The 20,738-nt window shown below is 37.0% G+C and overlaps 1 long non-coding RNA gene across 1 annotated transcript; it reads right to left on the reverse strand.

The window, feature by feature from the left end:
• Nucleotides 1–372: 372 nt before the first annotated feature.
• LOC106050580 (uncharacterized) lies at nucleotides 373–20,528 on the reverse strand. Its single transcript, XR_008776657.1, has 3 exons — nucleotides 19,961–20,528; nucleotides 19,290–19,446; nucleotides 373–628 (listed from the first exon to the last, which is right to left on the reverse strand). It is a non-coding gene; the product is annotated as an uncharacterized LOC106050580 (long non-coding RNA).
• Nucleotides 20,529–20,738: the final 210 nt, after the last annotated feature.

Genomic DNA, 20,738 nt, shown 5'->3' on the forward strand with positions numbered 1-20,738 from the left:
GACACCGCTAGATGTCGTGACTGAGATTCTTCGTGATGGAGGGCGGGAGTAGATAAATAGAAACAAACGATGGACGCTCGGCCCTCATCACCTGTAAGCTGGTGAATACTCTCCTTGTGGAGGAAGCAGCTGACACATTGCTTTGGGATGGCCCGATATAAAAGATAGTTCCAAGTTGTTAAAAGCAAAATGAAGTTCTGACCAGGTCGTGCGTTGTTGCTAAACCTAAAGCAAATTGTCTCAAAAAGTTCATCACAAAACGACCATATTCTAAAAACAAAAAGGAACATAATTTGTTTAAAGACAAAAAATAACTCTTGCTAGTTTAAAAATACATCTGAAGGTATTTTATTGCTTTTTTTTTTCTGGTAATTCAAATATCAAAAAAGGTCATGATTTTAACAAAAAAGTAAAAAAAAAAACCAAAAGGCGTATTCCAATTGTGATAGCAAAAATGTTTCATTTATTCTTTGCAACTTTTTTTTTCAGCATTTTTTTTTTGGACAAATTGTTTAATAAATGTCAAAGCAGGACATTAAAATCAATAAGTAATATATTCAATTAAATCTAAAAAACTGTCTTTTGTTTTCCTTCTTTTCCCCATCATGTTTTTTTAAATTGTCAAAATCTGAAAAACAAAGAAAAAAAAAGTTTGGAGTTGTAAACATAATTATAGAAAAACAAAAGAAATAAATACCTTAAAAAATCTGGCAACAAACAAAGAGCCTTCCTTTGCAAGTTCGTTTTTTTTTTCAACCTTTAAGAATATTCTTTTTCCTTATATTAGAAGCTGTAATTATGAAGAATTGACTAAAAAATTCTTTTACCCGCTGACCACACAAGAATTCAAGGAAAAACACACATTGCTCAGTAACAAACAGAATCTCAATTTATGGATAAAATATCAGCCTTTTAATTATAGACTACATCGTGAATACTGGGATTTTTAATTTCGGGATCTTAAGGCCTCCTCTGAGTCCACTCAGCTCTAATAAATACCTGACATAAGTTGGGGGAAAAGTGAAGGCAGTTTGTCGTTATGCTGGCCACTTGACACGCTCGTTAAATACAGAAACAGATGACTTTTGTATCAATTGCCAGTACGACCTGAAATTGGAACTTAATTTTTTACTTTTAAACGCATTATGGGGCTAAGAAAGACGAGCCAGTAGCCAAGATTCTTGAAAAGAAATTATTCTAATACCAGAGAACGTCAGAAACATCGACATTTGAGATAAAAACTTACTAGGAAAGTCAGAATGAATCTAATCCCTGACACCATATTAAGAAGCGAACAACTTAGCAGTAAATACAAGTTTAAAAAATAAAATTTTAAAGGGATCTTTTTTTCTTTTTTTTTATTGAAAGAAAAGGTAGACAACTAGGGTTGTGTTTAGTTCAAGACTCACTGAGGACCGTCTCAGTAGAAAGATTTGTGAGACAGACACAATGTACAAACGACGCTTTTGTCTGTTGGAATGGAAGCCATTCAGAAGTGATTCTTAACCCAATCCTTCCATTAATATTTATTTGCTCTGGGAGTGTTAGACTCAGGAGAGAGAGAGAGATTGGAAGAGAGGGGGAAGATGTAAGGAGAGAAAAAAAAGGAAGAGGGACAGGAAGACAAAGAGAAAGTAAGAGAATTTAAAAGTTAATACTAAGTTGTACTAATTATTTACTAATACACTGACAGGGTTCAACAACCACCTTAAATAATGCACTGCCACATTTTGTTAACATTAAAACTCAAAAACACAGACTTTTATTATTATTTCCCCCCCCCCCTCTTTTTAAAGTAAAATCTTTAGGTCCAATTTCAACACAAATATTTGTCAAATAATAACGCATCAGGAAATGAAATCAATTTGCTCCACTATCACGTCAAAATCCAGGATGGAAGGAAACCTATTTTGAAATTCTATTACGTAAACTGTGGGACAGATAAAGCATTTTTCACACAAGTTCCCTTTTTCTATAGAGTCGTTTCAGTACGTAATAAGGTTTTTAATTGACAGTTGAGGAAACAATTTTAAATTTCAGGATTTCTTGGTGGAAATTTGTAGCTGTACACCGCTACCGTTGTAGTAAAATTATAGTTGAAAGTCATTCATGAAGTGTGAGAATAGGGATGTAGCGAACGAAAAACCAAGCGGTGCACGGTTAACTAAACAAAACCCGGAAATTTTTATCGTACTTGGTGACCTGTTTATTATTTAATGTCACGTTTTTCCTGGTACTATGCAGTACATACAATATTGAGTAGCAAAAGACAGGCATAATGTTGACTTGTGTCTGGTGTCAAAACAAAAGCGCTACATGAGGAAATACATGAATACGCTATATTAATATGAACTCGTTCAACAAGATAAGTTTATGTGTGTGTGTGTGTGTCGGAGGAAGAGGACTTCTACTGAGAACTGTTAAAACTTATTAAAGTACTTAGAACCAAATAAACAGCCAAGTATTCAATACTTCGTCTGTGTGTGTGTGTAAGAATTGTATGTGTTTATGTTGCAGTTGGTCACGTTCCTATCTATATAAATAAACTAATAAATGTTTTCCTCTTGAACACTCCTTGTAGCCATTAGCGTTATATACTAGCCAAAAGTTTCCCGTGCTATTGTTGGTTGTTTTTCAAATTATAGTTTAACTTATTCTGAAGTCTTATCTATATATAAATATTTCTAAGGCAGCATGGAAAACTTTGCAAAGAAAATCCCCTTGTAAAATTAAGGCCTAACTGCCTAATGTAAACCAGAAAAGCCCATTTTTAAAGTCGGGATTCAAACTCCAGCTCTCTTGATAGGTAGGTTACTGCCATACAGCCACACATCCCTTTTTGTTTTTAATTCATAATCTGTTGTACTGTATGAAACAAATTGTTAACTATCAGTTCATGTATCGGTCAGGTTGCGGACTACCAGTTGTAATGGCCCAACGCACGTACAGTGTGGGATTAATGTCATTCAAATATAGTCGCTTAGGGCCGTCCTTGGCGTGGTCGACCATCCATTGGTAGAAAGTCAAGCGAAACGACATATCCGCATTGTTTCTTTTTACCTTGCCATTTCCAGGATAGAGTCTTTTTTTTTTTTAAAGAATTTAACGGTTAGGTCAATGCTACACAAAAACTCAACATTGTAGCACGATTCTTAGATGAAAATTTTACGCATGAATTATTAGGCGCTCAGAAGTTGTTTTCTACAGGAGTTACAATAAATGAAGTGCGTGACTTGCAACAAAAAATAATTGCAACATATTTGGACAGGCAGCAAATATAGCAATGCAACAAAATAGAAGTATAGAACAACCATAGGAAAGATAGGCCTAGCAATAGTTCGGTGTGACATGGGTGCACGCTAAGAAGATGATAATAATTTATATGGAGATTCGTGTTGTGTTTTGTTAGTGTTTTTTTTTTGTTTTTTTTTTTTTGATAATGTAGGGTATGTAAAAAAATGTAACTTTCAAAAGATATATTTGTACAAGTTATAGTTTAAAAAGTACGCTCGAAACTCCGGAGATACAAAAATATATGTTGTTTACATAACAGGAACAAAGAACCTTTTTTTTTTTTCAAAATAGAAGAACTTAAAATTTGGTGAATATCGAATGAAAATTTATTTTTCAACATTCTTAAAAGCATGTTGTTTCTCTTCCTCCGTTGTTGCCCTTGATGTTGTTGTTCGTTGTTGTTTTAGTGTGTTGTTTTCGCTGGGATTTTTTCGTTGTTGTTGTTGCCGTTGTTTGTGTTGCATTTTATTGTTGTTGTTTTTTTTTAATTTTATTATCTTTGATCACGACTTAATTTTGTATGTCATTAATTTACAACTTTGAGGTCTGGGAACGATATTCATATTGTTTCAGTGGAAAGATTTCAGGAAATAATTTTTTTTTCCTGATGCATTGAAGTGATAAAGATCCACTGCAAACAGTCGGATTTATGACGGATAAATATTGATATGTTTGTCGTAGTTTCTCTATTATCTCAGTACTACCATTAAGTAATCAATGTGTTTAGGGTGGTGTAGCATTTTCTGGATCTTATTGCTTTGAAGCTTGATCCAATTTCTCTTGTTATTGTCTTCTGGTAGATCTAGATCCACTCTTCAATTACCTCTTCATTATTCTCAGTATAAGTATTTGTTTCACGGGCGTGGGTTTGAATCTTTTTCAGTCTAATAAATAAAGTAGAATGTCTGTCATAGAAATGAAATTTATTTGACCAATCTTGATGACACATGGCATAAACGTTCCTTATATAAAAGTGGTAAGTTTCACCTTCACCTATCCCTTAGTCTGTTAGACCAAAGCCCCACACAAGATCTGTTGACTTTTGCCTTTGATAGAATCTTTTTAATGACACGCCTGTCAGTTCAATTATTTTATGTTCTCTTCCCATCGCTTTCTCTGTCGGCCTTTTCTTCTTTTTCCTGGTGCTGTTCCTTGAAAGAAGGTTTTTGCCAGCCCCGAGGACCTTGTGATAAGGCCATAGAGTTTTACTTTGTGTTTTTGTGTCTTTGTGGTTTTTTTTTTATAGTAGTTAGCTGGTCATAGTGGGGTCTAATCGCTGTACTAATCTTAGGATTTTTCTGTAGCAACTCAAATCCACTGCTAGGATCCTCCTCTATATTTCTGCATTAAGTCTCCAAGATTCGCAAAACATATTAGAATGTGGCCATGACCAGGGATCGCATTAGTCTGATTTTAGTGTCGAGGGTTTTGCATTTTATTTATTTTTTATGAGTGCTGTTGTGGACAGGGCAATTCTGGCCAATACTTCAGGTCTGGTTCCTTCCTCTCAGATGATATAAGTCCGAGGTATTTGAAACCACTGACATTTGTAAGCTTTTCACCTCCAATACTGATGTGCCTTAAAAATTAAGTTGGCTATTGGTCATGATTTGTTGTTTTTTTCTGCATTTATTTGCACACCATATGCTGTGGAAGTCTTGTCTATGAGCATCACCAAAACAAAAAAAAAACTATCAACCAGTCAGTGAGTAAAAAAGTAAAAGTCCCCCCTTCAGACCATGCGATCTATAGGCAGATGATATTAAGGTCATCAGTTTCTTTGGCCAACGGTTAACGAGCAGAGTGGCCAGCAGAACGACCAAAAGCCTTTACTTTCCCCAACTAAAGTCAGGTACCCATTAGAGTTGGGTAGACTCATAGGCGCCCTAAAAATCCCGAAATTTGAAATCCAAGTCTAAATCGAGATTCAAACCCAGGACCCTAGGTTGCCAAGCGCTTAACCACTCAACAACCGCCCCCCCCCCCCCCAGTTAGTGAGTGGTAAATGGAAAATATATAGTTAAACATTAAACCTAATGGAAATGTTTCTTCCTTGAGCCCTTAAATAAAAGATTGACCCTTTTACAAATCTATAAATTAGAGAATCATTCAATAATATCAATTAGGCCAGGCTCACTATGAACCATACCCTCATAACAATCTATTTCTTAAATACCTATGAATATTAAAATGTAATAATATTGGCAGTAATAACTATCCTGTATCCTGTGATATGGTCAGTTTACCGAACAATTCAATAATATTGGCAGCACTTAAGTTACGTACAGGTCTTTTTGTCTTCTTCTGTTATAACTTAGTCTGCTATCAATTGGTCAATTTTAGCCGGTTTAATTGAATTTTTAACAGGACTTTGCTGGAGAGGCTGATGGTGCGGTAGTTTTGACAGAGCTGTACATTGCCTTTGCTTTTCACTAGCCCCTAGAGGTTTATCAGGAATGTTGTTAACTCGCCTGATGTTCCCTTTTTCAGGACTTTTAAGGCTGATGTTACTCCCAGCGATGAGTAGGATAGTCGTCAATGTTGGATGCTGCCTGGACTTTTAGTAACTCTGGATCTCCTGAGATTTGAAAGTCCTACAACTCTGAACAGTATTCCGTCCATCTTCTTATCACATCTCTTTTCCTCAGTTAACAATCTATTGTCTTTTGTCTTGTCTAATTGTAGTGAGCTTATGATATGTAAAGTAGACCTACAACAAGACAGTCTACCAGATTTAGGTCAGTGAGGCATCGTGATATAGATTTTTAATATTAAAACTGCATAAAAACTATTTATAATCTAAATAAACAAAAAACAGTGAAAAAACAAACAAACAATCAAAGCCGGGTGAAATATTAGTTAGTAAGAAACAAAAGCTTGAAAGGAAATGTTTCTTACCTATGTCCCTATATAGAGTATAGAGAGGGAAACGAAATCGTGTTCTAGATGTGTTTTTCTTGGTTTTATTTCTTTGAAACTTTTAAATTAATTATTTTTATTAAATTTATTTCAAATGGATGTACGCTAAAATAATAAATGTCAAGGTTTCTTTACAAAACTTTGGGCTAAATGAATCAATTCATTCGATATGTCAACATGAAAAAAGAGGACCGCTTGAATGCAATTGAAATCTGTGGTTTTCAGATTCACAACTGGGTTATTTAGGCTAGTATACACACAGATTCAGATAAGAGGATCCCACGCGAGATGATTGCTTTATCAGTCTATAAGACTAGAGCACTATAATAGTTATCGGTTATCTTCAACTGTGGCAAATAATCGATAAATAAAATTCAATTTACAACTAGCACAATGAAACTGTTCAGCAGTAATGTGCAGCCCCCCCCTCACACACACACACAACACACACAAACAAACAAACCGGCCAGACTTATTTAACCTTCGTTGATTAGCTTTATATCTTTGTACTAATTGGTTATAGTATTATTAATTTGCTCCCAATAGAAGTCAGTAGTTGGAATGTTTTTGTGCACATTGGCATTTCATTTCCTTACGAAGGCTTGCTCCTTTGAAACATTGAAGGGGGTCAAGGAAATGAGCTGAACAATTCAGTCGTCTGCTGTCTCGCCAGTTCTCCAGAGAGTTTTTCTAAGCAAAAATCTTTGGGCTGCTGGCTTGTTAAGGTTTGGAGTCACAGGTTGAAGAAGGTTGTTGATTGCAATCTCTGGCAACTCCACAAAAGTATGGGGTCTGATTCGTATTGGCCGTTTCCTTGCTAATTGCGATTAGTAGATCTTTGTCGATTTTGTTATGGAAAACCTTATTATTCCGATAATAGCCTACTTCTGTACGTAGCGAACACTGTAGTTTATTGAACACTATAGTTTATTGAACACTGTAGTTTATTGTACACTGTATATTGATTGATTCCAAAAGTTAACTCTGGAAATGTCTTCTCTTTTTTATGTACACAATAGCTAGACAGTACATAATTTGCTGGTTCAGGGCGGGTTTTAGGGAGATCAGGCAGGACTTGAGGGGACTCCACAAGAGAGGGCCCCCACAATCATATTTTTTTTTTAAATATCAACATTTCGACAGGTTCAAAACTTTTACATTTTTTGTTGGTTTTGCATTTTGGGTTTTTATTTTCGCCAACAATACTTCAACTGTTACTGCTGCCTACACTGTCGTGGTTGTGTCAGCTTGTAGCGTGCAGTATATAAATGCAGCTCCGAGGATACGTCAGAGTGCATCAACCCATGGCCTCAAAAATATACTTTTTTTTTTCCCTAAATTCTGGATATTAAAGATTTTTTAAACCAAAAAAAGAAAATAAAATTAAACCTTTCTTTTAGATATCAGATATATGGTAATGAAGTGCATCTTTATTAGAGCTTAAGGGTCTCCACATAAATCCTGTCCCGAGGTGTCCACATACTTAGATCCGGCCCTGTGCTGGTTGATAGTAGATCTTATAGTGCTCAAGTAGAAGAACAGTAGTCCTAGAAAAGACTGAGACAAAAGATAACTGGAATGTAGTTACTTCAATAATTCTATCTGATTAATTTACTTCTGCTTAATATTTAAATCAAATTCAATCCAGTTTTTATGGTCAGGGATTTTCCTGAGAGAAAAAGGGTATTCCCCCATTCAACGAGATGGTGGCCAGGTCTATCTATTGAGTAAGGGGCCACGTCAAGGTACTTGATAAGTTTGCTACTATCATTCAATGACCTTGTGGTTTACCGCAAATTATCTATGCCATTTATCTCGAAATGTCGAAGGCTGTCACCGACAAAACAAAAATAGCATGGTCATTTCCAAGACTGTTAAATATATATCTTATGTATCTATGAATGTGTGTTCGTATGACGTGTAATGTATGAATAAGTATCTGTAAATGTGTGTTCGTGTGTGACATATACTACACTTGACTTGTAAGTGTAAATCTCATCAGGCCATCATAACGCACTTGCTAAAAAGATAAACAAAAAAAAAAAACTAATGATAAACTCACATTTGTATTTCGTATATTTAATTGGGTAGCAATAAAGTATTGAGTTTTTAAATCTGATTTATAATTAGAAGAGTTCTGGGGGGTATGAACTAGTAATCCCAAATATTTCTATGTCCCAAATATATGCAGCATTTATTGTTTCAGCACTTGGCCCCTTATTTGTATTTACGATAAACCTAGGGCCGGATTTAAGAATGTAGATGCCCCGGGGCAGAATTTTCGTAGCAGCTTTCTTTCTCATTCTGTTTGCTAGGACCGGTTCATTCATTTTGCTCTCGGCGAGGTTCGTTCCACCACGCACAGTCTGTCTCAATGTTGTCCGATCCTGCGGGATTTCAAACCACATGCTTTCTTTGATGTCTGTAGGCCTCAGATCTCGCTTGCAGACATCTCTGTAGATTAGCCTTGGGATTCTCTTGGCTCTGACTCCCTCAGCAAGCTCAGCATCTGACATGTGGGTGATATATCCAAGCCAACTGTATTAAAAAAAGCAAAGATGCTGCGTGTATGGCCAGTTTCAAAACTATCTTAGAAACCCGACCCTCCATGAAATACGCTTTATGAGCCACAGGCAGCACACGTGAAAACTGTTTCATGTATGCTCATGGCCTCTTGGCGCTTGTATGTTGACTAGCTGTAAGCTATAAGAAAAGTATTCACTATACAGGCGTTGTAGATTAGCATTTCGTTTGACATGGTTAATTCAGTATTTTCAAAGACATGCTTAGAGGGTTTAGCCATTCTTGTGCTAACTGTACCAACATCAGAGTAATGAAACAAAAAAAAAAGCCATTGGATCTCAGACCAACAAGTGTGCCTTGCTGAAGTCCAAAGATAACACCATCATCGGTGATGGTTCACTTCAGCGTCTGCAGCAATGGTGGTAACAAATGCAGAAAAAAATGGTCGAAAAACAAAAAGAATAAAATTAATTTGATAATGTCAGAATTCTGAGACTTTTAAAATCAATTTTGTGGAGGCCCCGTGGAGACCTCAACGAAATAGCCCCGCCCACTCTACCTTAAATCCTGCCCTGGATAAAATAACACAAGGCTAAGTTTTAGGTTCTAAAAAAAACTGTAAAGTGCAGTAGAAATAGTGTTCTATTGTTTAGCCTTCAGACTGGCACTGTGGGAAACCAATGCATAGAGAGAAATTCAAATTTGAAAATTGTTTTGTTTTATGCTTGTCTCATTTTTAGTCAGGTTTTTTTCTCCTCACAAATTTCCCCACAAATTTACATGAATATTGACCAAGTTTACTGCAACAAAAAAAACGTGATAAGCCGTGCTTTCAAAATTCCTAGAATCTACTAAAGGAACAAAAACCGTACTTGACAGTTGATACAAACATTTTTATTACCGAGGAGATGGATTTTACAGTTATTACATTTGTTATTATTGATATTATTATTATTATTATTATTTTGAACATCATTTCAAACTATTTTACCTTCTTTAGATTTTTTTCTGAATGGAGGGACGATCAAATTGTTTTAGAGATATCAAATTTTTTTTAGAGAGTAAAGATATCAAATTGTTTTAGAGAGTCAAGATATCAAAGTGTTTTAGAGAGTCAAGATGTTCAATACCAATGAAAGACAAACAAGTGTAGTCTTTTAATATTATCTTTGAATAACAGAGGATGTTTTTTTGTTTATTTCTGAAATGAAAAAGCTTGTCATGGAAGACGAAGGAGGCCAACAGCTACTTTTTGTTCACTTGTTTTGGAACGCTGTGTTTTACTGTCGATTACACTAGGGGGGGGGGGGGTTCACAGCGTTCAATAAATTTTAATTTATATTTCAAAACAATCCCAGTGGAAACTTTTGTTCAGGTCAGTGAACCAGACGCCCGGGGGAAGTTCAATTATGATGCTATACGCTGACGTCTTAAGATGTTTGTTGATCTTGAAAGAGACAGTTACCGGCCTTCTAGAAATGTAGGTCAATAAATCGCGAGATTGTCATTGAATGTAGACCTAGGTCTATTTCTTAAGTGAGTATGTTAATTGAAAAAGCAGTTGGGTTTTTATTTTCAGGAGGGAACAAAATAACGTTGTTGTTGTTGTTTTTGCAACGGCTTTTATTGCGGACAAAACGCTAGGCCAGAGATCCGGTATTTTAGCTGGTTGCTGAGACCTCGAACGTCAGTGGCTTTAGATTGTTGTGCTTATGTTTTGGCTATACCGGAAGTAAAACGAAAAACAACGAAGCACTTGTATGCGATTTTGTTGAGGTCAATGAGCTGCTTGGATGAACTAGGTCGCTCGTAGTGGACATCACACAAATAAAGGGGACAGAATTACGCGGACTTAGAAATGTGAAACGTATTTTGGAAGAGACCCACTTATGTTCAGTGCAACGCACGCCATGTTACCAAGTCTTTCTGCACTAGTTACAAGAGTCTGAGTTAAAAACAGTGCAACAAATATTTCCTTGTTTTCTATTCTGTGGTTTTTTTTTCCCAGCTTTTTTCTTAAATCTCTAAACAGTGGCCCAGGCACGAAGAAGTTCATGGCGCCCTGGCCCATGACAAATAGGAGCCAATACAGGCCATTAAAAGATAGGAATGTATTACTTCTAGGAAACGTATAAGCCATTTGACTAATGATATCATTAGTTTAAAACAAATGGTCGATACTACATTGAGAAGATGAAACACATCAGTTTGTACATCTACTGATACACACAAGATGACTCCATTTCTTTCTTGTCCAATTCTATCTTCTAGTTTCTATGGGGAGGGGCTCCACCAGTTCATTCTTTCACCGGCTCACAGAAGTACCCTTGCTACGCCGCCCTCTCTGTATTTGTGTGAGAGTGTTTGTTTATTTGAAAGGATACATTCAACTTTATTCTTATTAATTTAAACACATTTTAATTTAAACTTTTGACTTTTAGTAGAACACCAATTTTAAATTAATTTGATAAAAATCTAGACACTAACAAACTCTACATATCTGGACGCTTTATTGCCTTTTATTGCACGTTTTGGAAACATCATCTTTCTTATTCCTATTCAAGTATCTTTTGCTTTCCAGTATAAATACAAACTTGTCTGACCAGAGAGGGAAGGACCCATGAACAAATCTTGACGTGGCCATGTTGGTTTAGTTTCACGTGTTGAGTAACATCCTCACTACGTCACAGTGCGGAACAGCTTTTAAAACAACAACTTTTCCTTGTGGCACAGACTGCCAGATAACTGAGGACTCAGCAGTTGGCTAGAAGTTTGAAATACACAAAGGTCTTCATCGACTTTGATCCTAAGTGGCACAAACAGTTTGGTTAATGTTTACAAAGCTTCTATCAGCGCTATCCTTCTGTCTGGATTACTTGACATGTTTCTCTATCAGCTCTGTCCTTCTGTCTGGATTACTTGACATGTTTCTCTATCAACTCTGTCCTTCTGTCTGGATTACTTGACATGTTTCTCTATCAACTCTGTCCTTCTGTCTGGATTACTTGACATGTTTCTCTATCAGCTCAGTCCTTCTGTCTGGATTACTTGACATGTTTCTCTATCAGCTCAGTCCTTCTGTCTGGATTACTTGACATGTTTCTCTATCAGCTCAGTCCTTCTGTCTGGATTACTTGACATGTTTCTCTATCAGCTCAGTCCTTCTGTCTGGATTACTCGACATGTTTCTCTATCAGCTCAGTCCTTCTGTCTGGATTACTTGACATGTTTCTCTATCAGCTCAGTCCTTCTGTCTGGATTACTTGACATGTTTCTCTATCAGCTCAGTCCTTCTGTCTGGATTACTTGACATGTTTCTCTATCAGCTCAGTCCTTCTGTCTGGATTACTTGACATGTTTCTCTATCAGCTCAGTCCTTCTGTCTGGATTACTTGACATGTTTCTCTATCAGCTCTGTCCTTCTGTCTGGATTACTTGACATGTTTCTCTATCAGCTCTGTCCTTCTGTCTGGATTACTTGACATGTTTCTCTATCAGCTCTGTCCTTCTGTCTGGATTACTTGACATGTTTCTCTATCAGCTCTGTCCTTCTGTCTGGATTACTTGACATGCATTCCTATCAGCTCTGTCCTTCTGTCTGGATTACTTGACATGTTTCTCTATCAGCTCTGTCCTTCTGTCTGGATTACTTGACATGTTTTCCTATCAGCTCTGTCCTTCTGTCTGGATTACTTGACATGTTTTCCTATCAGCTCTGTCCTTCTGTCTGGATTACTTGACATGTTTTTCTCACACTTGCTATTCTCGGATCAAGTTGAAATTTTGCGACATTATTCATAGTCGAAGACATCACATTAATCTATATTAACAAATAACCAATTAGTTAATCAATTAGTGGTTAATTTTGTTTTATCTAGAAAAAGGAGGTATAAAACTTGAAGCATAGAAGATACTGGCAGTGATTGTACGGTGTTTTTCCTAATATAACCTTTTTCTTAAGTATTTGTTTTTTAAATTTTGTTTGTTTACAAAATTTGATGGCTACGATAGATAGATAGATATAGAGATAGATAGATAGATAGACATAGAGATAGATATAGAGGCAAAGATAGAAAGACCTAGTAGCTTTCAAAGTGAATCGAAAATGAATGGACGGGACGAGATAGTGAATCCTCTATGTCAGTGATACCCAACCTAATTCAACCTGCCGGCCAATTCAATTTCCGACAGTCTCGTGTCGCGGGCCACATGACCGAAAAGGTAAAAAAAAAACGAAATGAAATTGACCTAAAACAATTTCTTAGGAACCTGAGGATCTAGTACTTGCATTAATTAATGGGACATCTGAACTCTGCGTCAGGAAAACGGCTTCGTTTCTCTACTTAAACTGTGAGCAACACTGTGGGCTCACTTTACAACTGATTCACTCTCTTCTTTTTGATAAATATTCCCATCAATTCTCCAATTTCTAAACGTCATTGGCGTTGGAAGGGGGGTCGAACCCGGGACCACTGAGGCGGTAGCCTTAAATGCATTCGTCACGACCAAGCAGCATTCCACAGAGTAATGCATAAGTGAGAGAAAGAGATGGCACTTGATGGCAGCGGGCCAGTGTCGTAGCTACTAGGGTGGGGAAGTCCAAATTAAAAATTTCCCCCGGGCCCCAAATTTGTTTTACATTAAATATTACGCCATTATCTCAAGTCATGATGTCGATTGTCAAAATGCAGAGGCCCCTAAAGAAATCAAGCCCTCCCCCCCCCGGGCCCCCAAATCCGTAGCTACGCCACTGCAGCTGATAGGATGTCAGCAGATGAAAAAGAGGGTGGAATTAAGAGTACCTTAGCAAACATCGCATTACAATTTTATTTGTAATCAAATCAGCATCAAATATTTGTGTTTGTTTTGTGTTGTTTTTTTTTTTTTTGGTGGCTATTTTGTGAGAACTACCTTCTTTAGTGTGGTAGACTGGTAGTTATACAAACAGACGTATGTCTGAACAGAATGTCTACACAAGCAACACATACAACCACACACACACAACTAACCCACACATACTGTTTAACACCAACCATTAACCTGCCTGTAGAGTGTAGAGAATGCTGGTTGTTGGACGCGAGAGGGCGTCTCTGTCTTGCCTTCGTCTGCTTTTGACGTCACTTTGAACAAAAATATCACACCGATATGACCAGGTCTCTTTCAAGTCTGCCTCGAGGTATGACGTGTGGGAAGACATGCTTAAAAAAAAAAACAACTTCATTTGACGTCACCTAATGCTCCCTCCCCCCTCTCTCTCTAGCCGAGTCACAATGCGTAGTTAGGTAACTCAAAACTTAGCGAGGGGGGGGGGGAATAGAAAAACGATTGGTATTCAAAATCAAACTTTGTCCAATCCCTAACTAGATCTTTCGTCTTTAAATAGATGTATCAAATACCTGTCAGTTGTATAGATCGCTCCCACGCGATATTCCAGGGGGTAGTAGATACATTATGAGAAGGGTATAGGAATGGTGGTGCTCATTACGGGCTGGGGTAAACTGACACACACTTTTGTAAGTTCTCCAGTACTTAAAGTGGGCAATATATTAGCATTGTACTTGTAACTTCTACTTGCTGACCTGTAACAGCACACGATACTTGTACTTCTACTTGCTGACCTGTAACAGCACACGATCTGATCCATTAAGAGGAATACATCTGTATTAAGCTCCTCACTTGCATCAATGTCTCCACACGTTGGGGTATTTCAGCAGAGGCGGACTTCTAGTGGGATGGGCGATTAAAGACTGCGTGAACTTGAAGTGGGTTTACTGGGTTGGTCATGGTGTGAGACAAATAAAATATAGTGAAAAGTTTCTAAAATTAAAACTCCCAACACTTTAAATCATTAAATCTGGAAATTTGTAATTTGGTCAAGTATGAAAGAAAGTTTGTGTGGAAACACAAACTCAAAATCAGCCTCCAAAGTGGTCCACTCAGGCAAGTAAAACGGCAGGTTTCAATATTTTAGAAGCAGTGAACTGCAAAGTATCAACCATCGCTAGAACAAAAAGATGAGATTTGTACGTATCGAAAGTGTGGAAAATAATAGTGCCGAATAACGACAAACTAACAGGATACGGAGATATCTATTAATATTATTATATTGTGAATAATACTATGTATTCAATGAAATGATTGCGATGAAGATATTGTTCAATTTGAACATTGCCTAACTGATAATATTGACTGATTATCTAATTGATGGTTTTCTAAATAATCAATGTCAGATTTAATCCCACAAGGAAGAAACTTTACCCCGTCGGTTAAATATAAAAATGTCTATGTGGTATACACTAATGCAGGATTGCTCTTTGCGTATTAACGAAACATTACTAAGTAAAATTTGTAAATGCTCTTATATATTCTATATTCGACTTAAATACATACTAAATACATCCTTTCGCTTTTAAAACAAAAGAAAAATTCCTTATTCTAAATGTAAGAAGATTGTATAACAGAAAACGCTTAATTTAGTCATACAAATATTTTCATTACATTTTATTTTGGCAAAAAAGAAAACTGTTTGGATATAAATTTCTAAATAGACCAAAGAGTCGTCTCCCGTGTTTTGTTTTTTTTTTTTACTTTTAATAGTGGATAGTTGTAAAAAAAAAAAAAAGTTGTATTTAATGAAAAAAAAAATTCTTGCGTAGTGAATTTTAAAAATTAAACAGGTTGTTGTTTTTTTTTAAAACGAAACTTCGAAAGACCTAAAATATCATAATATCGGATTTTCAGTATCTTCTGTAGTTTCTGCGATCTAAACGAGACGGACGGACGGACAGAAAGACCACACAAATCTATTAGCGGCTTTTCTCCTTTGGGACGCTAAAGAAAAATGAAAGAAGAAAATGAAATAAATGTTTTCACTAAAAGGGAAGAGGTGTGAGTAAGTGACGTCATATGACCAACTTGGTGTACCGGGCAATGCTTCTCCGTCTCACAGTGGCGCTTGGGTGGAAACTCTGAGAGGAAATGATTACGCCAATAGGGAAGCTAACAGGAACTCCGTTGTGGTCCATAAGGACCATTGAACTGGCGGGAATGGAAGAAATCCCCAAGCAAACATGTCAATATCCACACACCTTTTTATGGCAGACACCTGCACTGATGATGTGGTACAGAGAAGGAATATGGAGGAGTTTCCCCTATGTGCTCGGCCTTTGGCCTCGTTTCTATTCCGATCGTCCTGGGATACGAGCTATCGGTAATAGGTATGTATTTTTTTTTCATCTGTTTGAATCTTTCCCAGACAGAAGTTTGCTCAGACAAGCAGATGGAGGCAAACTTCCATGGACCTTAAGATCCATTCGTCTTAGACTCAACTTTAATGTCAATTTTGAAGAAAAAGAAAGACCCATTTGCTGAATCAATTCCGAAGCGTAGATCGCATAATCGTCCCATGATCACCAACATATCCTAAACTGATTTATTCAAATTTTGTTACCCTGTCAAATTTCTATTTCTATAAAATATAAAAAAACAATCATTCTTAAGATGAAACAAAGTAATATGTTACACTGAAAAACAAATATAATAAACGAAAGCCCACAATCGATTATTAAAATTCTATTATCTAAGAAGTACTGATGACCTTATTAGATGTTACTATTTGCGGACAAAAGTGTACTGATGACCTTATAGAAATAGATGTTACTATTTACGGACAAAAGTGTACTGATGACCTCATAGATGTTACTATTTACGGACAAAAGTGTACTGATGACCTTATACATGTGACTACTTACGGACAAAAGTGTACTGATGACCTTATAGATGTTACTTTTTTATTAAAATAATGTACTGATGGACTTATAGATGTTACTTTTTTATTAACATAGTGTACTGATGGCCTTATAGATGTAACTTTTTTATTAAAATAATGTACTGATGGCCTTATAGATGTTACTTTTTTATTAAAATAGTGTACTGATGACCTTATAGATGTAGCTTTTTTATTAAAATAGTGTACTGATGACCTTATAGATGTAACTTTTTTATTAAAATAGTGTACTGATGACCTTATAGATGTTACTTTATATTAAAACTTAGAGATGTGGAGAAGGAGAGGTCAGAAGAGAGGTCATAAGAGAGGTCAGAAGTCAATAAAGCGACTGAAAGTCATCGGTTTACCCCTTCTTGGTTGAAGCGATGAATTGTTTCAGTTGAATGTGGACTCCACCCAAAACAAGTCATTACTGTTTCTAGATCTGAACGAACACTTCAGCCGTGCACTGTAGAACGATGGCACTGTAAGTAGATGCACATAGAGTCATGGTACAGTCAGTACTCCACTCAGACTAGTGTGATAGTATAAGGAAGTTTAACTCACAGTTTTGCGGTTTCATGTTTGAGTCGAACGTCCTGATAAACTCAGGGTATTTTTTTTTTTTTGGGTTGTTTGTCATCTCCGGGTAAAGGGTCATCCAACGTGACACATAGACTTCAATGATGCCCTTCTTTGGTTGTTTCTCGGTGACGACAACAAAAGTGTTCAATCTCTAGTTGAGTACGATCCACGACCACTCACACGTTCATACTCTCGACTTGGTAGTGGCGACACACTAGCGAATCCTGAACTTTGGAGTCGGGGTGGGGCGATTTTTTTTCAAAACCCTAACCCTAAAGCCCAGTAAACCCTAACAATAAACCTAAACGCACACACACACACACACATATATATATATATATATATATATATATATATATATATACAGGAGGGGTTTTGTGTTTAAAACCCCTCTCAAGTGGGGTTTGAAGCTAAAAACCACCTCTTAAGTATAAAAAATCAAATTACACACTCAAAATTCTATGAGCGTAGCCAAAGGGGGTTTCCACTTTAAAATCCCTCCAGGTGGTTTTGAGTTTTAAATGCCCACCCCTTACAAATAGCTTTGAGGTTGAAATCCCCTCTTCAATATTATTCTAAAGCAAACTGCTGTCACCAAATTCTATGAGCGTAGCTAAAGGGGTTTTGAGTTTTGTTTAAAAAAAAACAGAGATTTTAAAGTTTAAAACTCCCCAACAGATGGTTTTGACGATAAAACTTCCCTTTTCAATATAAAATCTAAAGCAAACTACAGTCACCAAATTCCAAGAGCGTATCCGAGAGAGGTTACAAATTTCTACCAGTCGCTGGGCTCCATAAATAAAGTGCAGTAAATCTGCCGAAGTTGAAAAAAAAAAGATGGCTAAGACGAATATCAGTAGTCAGTTATAGTGATCGGGTCTCAATCAAGGAAATCCTATGCAGAAGTGGGAGTCGACCACTTAGTGAGGTTGTGACATAGTGTCGCATGAGGTTTGCGGGACATGTTCTCCGGCAAAATGAATCACGGCTACCTAGAGTTGCGATGACACAGAGACAATTACAAGGCCAACGCAAACAGCGAAATCCTAGTATAACTTAGCGCCACACTTTTATGGAGGACCTCAGAACAGTGGACGCCTGGTGGGAAGAGGCTTTGGACATTGCCAGTGACAGATTTTTTGTGGAGACAGCTTCTGAGATTCTGTGTGATGAGTCAACTTTTAAAACTCTGTGTGACGAGTCAACTTCTGAGACTTTGTGTGATGAGTCAACTTCTAAAACTCTGTGTGATGAGTCTATTTCTGAGACTCTGATGAGACTCTGTGATAGTTCATTTCATTTATATTTATACACACACACATATGTGTGTATGTATGTTCGAGGGTCCCGTGTTCGAAACCATCGAGGTTTGGTCTAGAGTGCAAATAATCTTCCATTCTGATGGAACATCCGAAACGTAATACTAACCAAGTAAATATAGATAATAATATTACAGAAAATTCCTCAGTTGAAACTGTTAAAGGGACTACGCTGAATTTTGTTTCTCTTTAGCGCCAGAGAATGACTACTCGTTCATTTCTAATATAACATAATATAATATAATAAATAGAATAGAACAGAATAGAATAGAAAGATGTACAGGGTTAGTGAATGAACAAGAAAGAAAACAAACTGGAGAGTGCGTCTGCCACTTGCGTCATTTTAATTCATACAACACACTTTATAAGGTATTTGTATTGTAACAACACTTCTTACTGCATTCCCATACCAACACAATCATCTCCTTACTAGGCGAAAACAAGGTTGCAATGACGTCACATAGAATGTTTACCCTCTACCTGTGTCGTCCTGTTTGGTGACCTACTTTTTTTTCCCTCGTATTTTTTTGTTCAGGTCATGCCCTGTCAAGCGTGTTGGCTGACGGAAATTCCCAAAACTCCACATAGCACAAAGTAATGGCCGTTTTTTTGCGTACACATATCATTTGAAGCTGACGCACAGACACGTACTGGGAACGGTACATGCAGATCTGAGAGAACATTGTGTGCGTGGCGGGAAGAAAGTTCATAGAAGATATATTCACAGGGCCTCGTTAATTGTTTTTTTTTTTATTTGTGCTTGGAGACGTCAACTTTTGAATCTAGCTTATATCAAAAATAATGAATATGCATATTGTTGTCAATGTAAGGCAGGCAACTCAGCGAAATTCTACAGCAAATAAATAAGCGTGTTTATTTACCAGGACAAACACATAACAGCCTTCTGCATTCAAAGACTCTTGATACTAATTCTACCAGTTCTTTTACCAGCAGCCTGATTGCGGGCCAACAACAGCCTTCCCTGTCCTAGCGTCTTCCTGTTCTGGTTCACTAGTGCGCAGGTACGCACCACAAGCACTGGTGCAAGGCAGGGGTACAACACATTTGTGAAAAAAAAATGGCATTGTTTTAGTGTGTTTTTTTTTTTTTGTGTGTGTTAAACTTGAGCATAACATAATTCATTATAATAATTGATTAATTGATTACAAATATTTTAGAGAAATTATTGGTTTCCTGACAATTTTAATCACTTTAAGCATGTAAAGATTTCTAGCAGTGCAGGATTTACCTGCAATAACTTAGGGTCCATACTTTTTTTGGGGGCCCCCAGACAAGTTCACGGTAATATTTACACCAGGAAATAACAAGGGAGTAGCAAGTGAGGGAATTATAAGATTCAAAAGATTCCCCAAATCTCAAAAAGCTTAGGGCCTCCTCAAGTCTAAATCCGGCCCTGGTTTATACGTTGCAAAGTTGCCTTACTGTTGTCAAACAACGCATGTGGTCGAGTGGGATTGGGAAGAAAATGGAGTCGATGTATATTTTTTTTAAATACCCTTTAAATCTAAAACAGAACGAAGTTTGAACATACCACCAGGGAGAGAGATATGCGATGTGGTACAAGTTGGTAAGTAAAAGCTGTCAGTTGTTATTGTGCGTTCAAACTTCCAAAAGTCTTTGTGATATTTCCACATTGATATCAAAACTGTTTTGTTATCTTCGTCGTTAAGGTTGAACGAATTTGAAATGTTTTGTTCCAAGTCGTTCCCTCCTACTTGCAACTCTACGCCCAGAAATAACTTAAGCCACTAATACAATCGCTAGGGCGGTAACTATAATGGCTAGGAGCGCTAGTTTGAAACTAAACGGCGCATTTAAAAAAAAAAATATACTTTGAAATTGAAATCCAGAATTTATGGGCCCCCGCAAGTGCATTTCTTAACTCTCCCCGCATTTGGACAGCCCTTTGCGGAGAGGGAATATTGCTAAATTCAAAAATGAAGGAACTGGGTGCGAGGGGAGGGGTCGTGTGGAGGCTTTGTATCTCGTTAAGTTTAAATGATTTCTAAGAATTCCCCAAAACCACGAAGTATGCCTACCCCCTTTTTCTTTTATTACAATCAAATCAAGTCAATCCGTGCATGAGATTGTGTGTACTGCTCCTGTTGTCACGGAAAGAAATGCAAGACTTAGTATAGTGCTGTGTACCCTAGAAGTCTATGTTTCTATGACTTGGTCTCTCTGCTCGGGTGTATGCAGTCCCCTGGGGCACTTCTACTGTGTATTGCGTGTTACAGATAGCTAGCTACACATACCCAGTTTTAAAACTGTTCCTATCTTATCACACCTAGATAATACGAACAACTTGA

Source organism: Biomphalaria glabrata, chromosome 2 (genome assembly GCF_947242115.1).
Source record: "Biomphalaria glabrata chromosome 2, xgBioGlab47.1, whole genome shotgun sequence".
In the NCBI taxonomy this organism is placed as follows: domain Eukaryota; kingdom Metazoa; phylum Mollusca; class Gastropoda; family Planorbidae; genus Biomphalaria; species Biomphalaria glabrata.